Source organism: Gossypium raimondii, chromosome 8 (assembly GCF_025698545.1).
Source record: "Gossypium raimondii isolate GPD5lz chromosome 8, ASM2569854v1, whole genome shotgun sequence".
Lineage (NCBI taxonomy): Eukaryota > Viridiplantae > Streptophyta > Magnoliopsida > Malvales > Malvaceae > Gossypium > Gossypium raimondii.
The window spans coordinates 37488314-37498904 of record NC_068572.1 but is presented as its reverse complement, the minus strand read 5'-3'; positions in this window follow the sequence as shown (position 1 = coordinate 37498904).

Here is a 10591-nt window from a genome sequence, read left to right as displayed (position 1 = left end):
ATTATTTACATACAAACTTACCTCGGTCCAAAATATCAAATGTTTGCGTCTTAGTCTACAACCTTGCCTTTTCCCCGGTTAAGGTCAATTTCTCGTCTTTCTTGATCTATAATAACATATTTAACCCTAAAAACACCTTATGGAAAAAATTACATGTAACACCCTAAACCCGGCCTAGACGTTATGGCTGAATCTGGCGATATCACATTGAAGTGTTTTTCAAAAACACAGTTTCATTGAAAACCCGTTCTATACTAGCTCACGTTTATTGAAAAATCAAGTTGTCTTTATTAGTGTGTTGATCATATTAGTTTGTTACTATATTTAAAACATTGATTGATGTGGAAACCTTTACTGTAGTTTACAAAAACGTGGTGTCTTTGAAAACAGTTTCCTTTTGAAAACCCGTTTTTTTCTACAACTAGCAGTTTATCAAACTAAATAAATTTTAACCCGAATTTAAATTTTATAACTTTAAAGAGGCCTTTTTACATAAAAAATACCCAAATTAAGTTACTTATAAATCAAAGGCTAAAAACGAAAGTTGATGCGGTTGTATGGCCATCATGGAGTCCCTCGCAGCACTAACCCCCTATAATTGGGGATTACCTGTACAGTTAAATAGATGGGTGAGTTTACGAAAGCTTAGTGTGTAATCCCTTAACAAGAAAACAATCAATTAAACAATAGATAAATGCAGTTTGGGCTTGAGCCCGTTACAATAACAGTCTAGTTTAGTGTGGGCCTAAGCCCTTTCTCGTAACAGTAAACGATTGGGCTTGAGCCTATCATAATGCCAATAATCAGTAGGGCCTTTGCCCAATTTCAGTAATAGTATCAGTGGGGCCTTGGCCCATAACAGTAACAGATATCAGTCATGCAGTGAATAGCATGTAATATCATTAATTGATGCAGTAATAGTACAAAATCATTAATCAGTGCAGATATGCAGTTAGAAATCCTACCCAATCCAGCCTCTACACACCACTTCGTCCCGCTAAACACACCATGTGGGGATAAAATCAACCCACCCAGCCAGACACACCATGATTAGCACCGGTTGCGGCATTAAACAGTATTGTAGTAAAGTTTTTAGTCCATTCTTAATTCACGTTTTTGAAATTTTTATAGCTTAATTTAGTTAATCCAAGGATTAAATTGTGAAACCGCCTAATATTTAGAAGTTTTCCATTGTTGATATTAAATGTTTTTTTTATGTTAAATAGTTTAGTATTATGCTTGTTGTTGAGTTTGGATTAGTTTGAGTTGTAATTTTGGTTGGTTTTAAGTTAAGGACTCATTTGTTAAAATAGAAAAGTTAGCATGAAATTTCTTGGGAAAATATGATAAATATGGGCTGTATAAGGAACCTAGAAAGTTTGGTTAAGCTTGGACTTTGTTTAATTGTGATAATTTTGAAGTTTTGGTTTTAGGGACTAAATAGTATAAAAGGTAAAAGTCTGGGGTAAATGTATAAAATATTATTAAAGAGTTAATTACACGATTTAAAATGTTTTAAGATGTTGAATTGGATTAATTGAATTGGATTATCATATTTAGATCAAGAAACGAGTGGATCGATCGATCATCATGGGAAAGGAAAGGTTGTTGAATAGTCGTCGTTAATTATCGGTAGCCACGTTATAGGTAAGTTTGTATTATGTAATTTATAGTATAATTAGTTGCTTATGACCTATTCATTGAAGTAATAGTTGTTATTGTGATAATTATCGAATGCTTAGTTTGATAGAAGATTATTAATGAGATTGAAATGTATCAGAAATGTACGAGGGGCCCGTGTAAACTTGGTAAATAGTCAGAATATAAATGACAAGTCATTTGGAAGAAGCATGCTTTGAGCTGTTGTATTTGCGATAGGCCTTGGGCCTAGCAGGCTTTGAGTCGATGAATAATTATATCAGGTACTCCGTATCGAAAGCTTGAGGTTAAGCATGTCTTGCGGGCTCTCTGAAGCTTGAGGTGTCGATTAATGTGCTAGAGTTGACATGTTTGGATATTTCTCTTTTGTATATCTGAAATGATTTACTATTGTTGTTTAGGCCAATTGATTATTTTCGTATCATATCACAATTTAATAATATGATGAATTGATGGTGTGAATGTTACAGGTTGAATTGTCTTAGTTTTTTGAAATAGGTGAATTATGATCATTGATCTTACGTTATGTTCTTATATTATTGTATTTAAATTGTCGGGTATGATTTTTTAATTTCATGAACTTACTAAGCTTTGCATGAGCTTTCCTCATTTTAATCTTATTCTTATAGATTTTTTGGGATTGTGACATCAATTGATCAGCTTAGGAGATCACACACTATTCGCTATCTTTTCGGTAGTCTTTTTGTTGTTTTGGAACGGTTAAAAGTGGCATGTAATTAGGGTATCCATGTCTATATATTTTAAACCCTTAGTTGTTAAATAACTTATGGTGGAATGGTAGCTTGTGATTACCATTTTGATACATGGTTGATGTGGTTGGTATGCTATGTTAATTAATGGTAGCTAACATTTGGTATTTAGGTGAAATTGAAATGGTCATTATGTGTGATTGAGTAAGAATGTTGTGCTTGGTAAAATGAATGTTAGAGAGTTGGTATGTTTAAGCTATTATGAAATATGTGATATTGGTAGTTGTTTATGGTTTACTTTGATGTTTGAGTTGTGGTGCCAATGAGGGCTTATTGGTTAGGCACATAGCTTGATTGTGAATTGGTATGTTTTGGCTTGTTTAGGCACATTTTGGATGAGTTTTATTGTTGATAATTGCTTAGCTTGAATCCCAAGCATTTGGATGTGAAATAACTTGTTCTTTAAGGTACTTTTGGGTACACATGGCCTGCCACACGGTCGTGTGCTCATTTAAATTTTTTTGCAAGATTTTTCCACACGGTCATAGTAAGTTACACGACCTGACGACACAGCCGTGTGACCCTAACTTTGAATCGTACACGATTTGAGAACACGGGCGTGTGGAGTAGCCACAGAGTCATGTTTGGGACCACACGAGCTGACCTCTGTCACATGGCTTGGCCACCTGGCTGTGTGATCCTTGTTTAAACTTTTCACTCAAAATTTCCTACAAGTTTCAATTTAACCTGGAATTGATCCCGATTAGTTTTAAATGTGCCATAAGCTTGATTTAGGTCCCGATTTGATTGAAAAGCATGGAAATGATTGATGATGAATTATTTTGGTTATGTTTGATTTGAAATATGAATTATATTAAGGTTTTTCAGTTGTAACACCTTGTAGCTCGAAACAGTGACCGGACCGAGTATAGGGTGTTACATTTAGTGGTATTAGAGTTACGATTTAGTCGGTCCCTCTCATAAGCAACCAAGTAAACTCGAATCTCACGATTAAGCCTAAAACAAAACCTCTTACATTGGTCCCTCTCAAAAAGAACCATCTAAAGAGCATACTGATTAAGTCATACAAACTTCGACTCATAATCATCCACAGACAAATTACCTTCAACCAAATCCAGAAACTCCCATTTACAGGCTTCCATGTACTGCTTGCCCATAAACTTCCTCTTAAAAACCTCAAGAGTATTACCTCTTTTCCAGAAACTCCCATTTACAGTCAACTAATCAACAGTATTACCTCTTTTAACAGTATTCCACCAACGATTAGCCTCATCGTCAAGTAGGGACACAATACAAACCAAAGTCTCCTCATAAGAACAGGAGATCTATTCGAGGATCCTTTCAACTTTTTCCAACCAGTATTCAGCTACGGTCGGATTAGTTCCTTTCACTCTAGAAAACTTTACCACCTAACGCCCATAGACATTCAAGCGACAGCCTTCAGTATTTAGCTACGGTCGGATTAGTTCCTTTCACATGTCTATGAGGCATATCGAATCTAATAATCTAACATACATAAACAAACAAAGGTGTGACTGACGGGGAAATCATCCAAGTCACGTTCCTGCAAGAAAACTTTAGAATAAAGTTAATGTGTTCCTATTCCTACCCAATTCCAAACAAATTCATGCAATTCAAACAAAAATATCTCAAAGAATTCAAGTATTCAGAGAAATTTAGACACATGGGTTGTGTAACCCCAATCCATACATCAATAACTTAGGTCCGAGTGTTAGTTAACCTAAGTTCTGATACCACCAAATGTAACACTCTAAACTCAACTCGGTTGCTGAGCCCGAGTAACAGGACGCTACATCACTGTCTCATTATTAACAAGGCATAATACATCTCATTGTCATGCGATTAACATCATATCAAATAACTATAGGAGGTTTAAGTCTAATCTACCCTAGATGAGGTTAAAATTTACTAAAGATACATTAATCGACCTTATAATAAGTTAGAAGCATGCTTAAAGACCATTTTAAAAAGATTCCAAAAAAATCATGTAGGTATCGATACACACTTGCAGGTATTGATATTTCTCATATTGGTATTAATACCGTTTAGAAAATCGGTACCTTTTTAGTATTTTGTTTCTCTGCAAAAATTAGAACCCATAAAATTATCGATACAATTCTAAAAGTATCTATATTTTTACCTCAAGTTTCGATACTTGAGAATTGATATCGATATCAAAATGAGTTACTGACTTCCTGCATTTACGAAATAATATGTAGGTATCGATATTAAATACTCGATTATCGATACCTCTACACAAAATAGAAAAAATAACACTAAAATAGGGCAATTAACTCAATCAGACATATACCACTTCAACAAGTTTATAAAACCTCAATATTGTTCAACAAAATAACCATATTTGCAATTCAATTCATCATCATTAACTTAAGCTAAGCAAACCAATGAACTAATATCAAACGTCCATAAATTCTATGAGTAATAAAATTAAACAATCATCTAAAACATCATGGCAATAATCAACCAACAAATCCACCAAATTGCCTTATTCCCACAGTTCAAAATAATAGCTATAAAGTCACCTACTCAATTACTAAGTCTAACTTGGATCACTTCCTTGGTATTTTCGCATCGCTCACACCACAACACTAACTGTCTACAAAGGTTTAAAAAGAGTGGGTGAGCTTTAACAAGCTCAGTGAATGCTCGGAAAAATCACCAAATAAACATTAATTCACACGTTAATGAAAATGACCAAAGTATAATTACATACACCATTTACTATGATGACATACTAAAAGTATTCATGCAACGTTTACCAACTCATCTAGCTTATTAATCACATGTTTATGCATACATCACATATTGTAATATTATTTAATGATAAATTGACACTTGAGGCTATAAAACATAAAAGTGGGCTCTATCACCACACATTAGATACACAGATCTCCAACATACCAATGACTCGATGATTCGAACATATCTCAAAAGCGTAGCATTTTGCTAACACTCTCCAACACACCAACATGTCCCAGTGAATGGAGTCTCACTTACATACCCTTATCTCTCCAAATCTGTCTCGGGCCTTAATGCCCCAATAACACAATAAAGTGTGAGTACTCACAAATCCTATGGCATACTAACTATATCCAACGGTGTCAAAGATCACAAGGCCAAAATATCCTCAATTATACACACATTTTACTTACCATTTTCTGCACACTTTCACTGCATATTCACATTATAAGCATAACATCATCACTATCATTCGACATGTATAACATACCCACAATTAACAAATTCACAATCACTATTACAAGCATATGTCACATGTCACATTATCACATCTCAATACCCAATCCACAACACAATCACATATTTCACAATTTAAATGAGGGGTATAAGAAACCTTACACTCAAAACTTAGAGTAGGGGTTTAGGCTACTTCTAAGCTCCCAATTAACACCATGATAGTGTCTATTAACAATGACTTCAAACACTCACTGTTCGCGCTTTCGCCTAATCGCTGAAAGCCTAAATTAACTTTTCCTTGCCTTTCGCATTGCTCGAAGATGGTCCAAACGATTCTGAAGCTTCACCAAAGAAAATCACACAATAAACACACTTAACATTCAACCATATACCCATCTAAATCAACTAGAAATACAAGCGTAAGTTAGTTCCTCATGAAATTTAAGATTCGACTAGTTTAGTCGAAACGCAAAAATCACAACACCTACTTGTTCCCATTGCATAAAAATTATTCCAATCACCTAATTCTATATCTAAGATTCAGTCCCACCCTTCAAAATTCAAAAAACTACACATATTCATGGTTCCAAAATTTTGAGGCACAATGGCAGTTTTTACAAAAATTCAATGAAACTTTAGAATTCTCTAACGAAACTTTAGGGAAAGTTTAGAAACCTTCTAATCACTTAAAAACAAGTTGAAAAACACTTTTAAACATTGTTTTCATTCAAAATCTCGAATTTCACCATTAACGACTCAATTTTCGGCATTTATTCAAAATTGTCGATTTAATAGATAAAAACTCAATTTTAAAGGCTAGATATCATCAAAAACTAATAGGAAAATGAAACATTACTTTTGTTGAGAAAAAAATGAATGTTTGATTGAAAACTTGAAAAACCCACAAGTTTGAACGATGGTAAAATCAATGGTGTTTTTGGTGTTTCTCTTTGAATTTGGGAGGGATTTGGTGCTTGGGATTTGATAAAAATCAAAAGATTAGAGTTTGAAAGATTAAAATAGATGAATGATATTTGGGATTTCAAGGGATGACACAAATAGGTGAAGAATGCTCTCCTTGTTTTTAATCGTCAAAATAGGGTGAAAAAGGGGGAAGAATTGTGTTGATTTAAAACTTGGTACATTTTCTTTAAAGCTACTTTTAATTTAATCCCTTTTACAAAGTAGACATTTTTTCAAAATTGAAGGTCTTTTCTACATTATTTTCAAAACTTGATTTATCTATCAAAAAGTCATAGACGAAGACATTTCTGGTTAACCATGCTTCGAATTACCGAACACATTTTAAGCTAAATTCCTTAAACGACCATCAAAACTACTAGGCCTAATTTTTGGGTGTGACATAGGTTGTCTCCCAGAACTGAAGAATTATTTTGAAATTTCAAAATTTCAAATTTGACATGAAAACCATAATTTTTTGTGAGCTTTTGAGCCTATAGAGCATATATTTTATTTCGTATTCATTTTATTTTTGGTTGTGAGCATGTCAACTTGATTTGTTATTCTAGAACTTACTTCGATTATATATGTCGAGACCATATTATTGATTTGATATACTTAGATGATAACACTCTAGAATAACGTATTTTTATATATTAATTATGTATTTATTCTGAGTATGATCCTGCTAATTTGAGCTATTTATGATCTTTTATCTCATAGGGACTAAATTTGAGGCAAAAGTAAAATTAAGGGCCAAAAGCGTGAATTTAGAGATAAAATGGGCCAATCTGCGACACAAGGAAAAGTTGGTGCCAAAAGTGCAAGCATGGAGGACACAAGGGTTGAAATGCAAAAAGAAGAGATTTTATTCTATCAGACTCTATTTTAATTATATTAGGATAATTAATTTTAAGATAATTATTAAGGATTATTTAATTTTAGGATTTTATTTTATTTATCTTCAATTAAATGTATTTATCTTTTAGGAGTTTAAGTAAGATTAGACTATCTCCCCTAGCACTATAAATAGGGGGTGAAGTGACTCAAAAGGGATAATCTTTTTCTGTAAATACTCTCTCCCCAAAAGTCTAGGCTTTTGTTCTTATCATATTTCCTTTCAATAAAATCTCCATTTTTATTTTATTTATTTTCTTTTCCACCACAACCATGAGCCACTAAACCCATCTAGCCGAAAGTTGTCGATATTCCCCAAAAAGGGTTCTTGAGGCTTAGAGTCTGTAATTAGCCTCCTCGCCGAGTATTCATCATTTCTCCGCACTACGGGGCTGACACTTCCGTCTATGTCCCTTAAAAAGTAAGCTTTTCAACATATGAAAAGGCGGCCGCTTTGTATTTTTTGAAAAGGTTGCACAGTCGGTTCGTTAGGTTACTGCGTCAGAGTTTGGTGAGCCCAAGAGACAAGATGGCGTGGGATTCGCCATTGAGAAACGTTGATCTAACATAAGACGAACCCACAAAAGCGATTGTTGGCTAGAGTCAGGTTCCACTAAATCGTAAGTCTAAATCCTTGGAGCTGGTGGTCATAGGCGTCCTTTCTCAATTTGGGAAGGATCATCTAAAAATCGAGGATTGAACCCAAGGCAGAACGAGACAATTGGAGGCTGGAACCCCCATAAAAATTTCCTTTCTCTCAACTCTATTTTTAATTTCTCGAATTTTCAATTCAATATTCTTAATTCTGTTTTTATTTTATTTTTCATTTCCAGATCCAAACATTTAATTCTGTTATTTTTTATTTTATTTTTGTCCAAGAACGCAAGTTTTCTTGGGCAAGATTCTACCTGAGATTTCACGGAACAATATATTGTGCAAGTCCAGTCCCTGAGGATTTGACCCACTTCCCTTTTACTATTCTTTTTCATTATTTATTAGGGATAGGATATTTTTGGTGCTTTCAACGACCGCATCATTAGATGATAGAAACACTTAGGATTTAACCAACCTAACATTTAAACAACTTACCTGTTGAATTATCCCTTAGTAAACACTGTTGATCCTAACACATTTTTTTTTCTAACCTATTAATGTTAACCCATAACCCAAATTAATGTTGTAAATTATTTTTCTTATTTGATTCCCTTTTTTTGAGATTTGATTTGGTTAGTTGCCTAACTATGTTTCATCATTTGCATTACTGAATTTTACTTTACTCAAAAAAAGAAAGAAAGAAATATATAAAAAAATTGATTGAGCTTGAATCGTTAGTTTCATATTCTGTTGAAAAACTCGTTTTCATTCTTTAATTCTTGTTGATGTAAATTCTTTTAATTTAACAACTGATTTTTTTTTTCTAGTTGGTAACTTATCAACTTGATTCTTGATTGTAACCAACTTTTTTTACCTTTTCCATACCCTTAACCTAAGTCCCATTACAACCTTGTAAAGACCTCTTAAGTCGTGTGTCATCTCATTCTATAGTAGCGGAGATTTGATTTTCAAGCAAGCATATGGCAATAACATTTTTCTTTTGACTATTGAGTGCACATTACTTGAACTTTAAACACTTTAAGTGCTTTTAGTGAATCTTAGTGAGGGTGTTAATCCTTGTTGAGTTTGGATTTCATGTAATTATTGAGATAAGGGAGACGCCTATGTCTTTGTGCTTTAAAAATTTCTATTTGGATTGCATGTATTCTTTAGTGTGATTTTAGTTTAAATTTTCATTGCATGCTTATTTGTAGATTATCTTAAGACATTATCGGTGAAAATAATAAATTGAGGGAAACTATCTTGAAAGTAGGTCGAGAATTTTGCTTGAAGACAAACAAACGCTTAAGTTTGGGGATATTTGATAAGTGCTAAAAGTAACATTTTTAACCTCATTTTTAATATGTTTTGGGTGATTATTCAATGTTAATTATGAATTTTATACTCCTAATCCTTTAAATTTATGTTTTTATGCTTAATAGAACATTTGAGAGAAAAAGGAGCGAAAATTGAAAAATCAGAGCAAACTATAGGAGCCACATGGGCTAACCCATTCCACACGGCATGGACACACGACCATGTGATCCACATATCCTGCCATACGACCATGTGGTAGGCCATGTAGATTTCACGAATTTGCACCCTAAATTGCGGGAAATTGCATTTTTTAGGTTTTTCAAGCATTCTAAGACGTATATATATGACAAAAATAAGAAGATAAGAGGGAGCCATCATAGAATATTCAAGAAAACAACTCGAAAAACACCATTGAAGCCAATTTTGAAGTAGATTTTCATCAAGATTAAAGATTTACATTTGATTTCTTAGGAGATTATCATGAGTTTCTTTGTTTCTTGTGGTTATACTGTATTTTGGATGCTTCTATTTTCAAGCATGAACTAATTTTCTAAATACCTAAGGGAGATGAACCCTATGCTGAATTTTGTCTTTTAATTTTTATTTTACTTAATAAATACTTAGGTCTTGTTCTCAATTATGTGTGATTAATTCTTGATTTGATATTTTTAGATTATTGATCCATAGTTGATGTGCTTAAATTAGAGGAGAAATAGACCCTTTTTAAGAGTAGATCTTGTGTAATTGAGTGGAGTTGCATGCAATTCTAGAAATATAATGACATAAATCTACTGGATTAGACTCAAATCTAATAGGGAAATTCATAACACGAGTTAATGCGATAATAGGGGTTTTAATTAGAAAGAAATTTCAATTAATCAACCTAGAGTCAGTTGCTCTTACTCTCGAAAGAGGATTTAGGGATTTCTACAGATCAAGTTACTAAGTAAAGAAATTGCATAATTTAGATTGATAATGACAGATGAAATCTAGGTGAGTTCTTTTCTGGGTATTGTTTCACTTCTTGGTTATTATTCGATTATTTTCTTGATTATTCTTTGTCGTGTTTGTTAATTAATTAATTTAGTTAATTTTAGTTTTAATCAATCGCTCTAATTATTCGGTTAAATAATAGAAAGACAATAATTAATACTACTTTTTGTCTTTGTGAGAACGATATCTTTACTCACCATAGT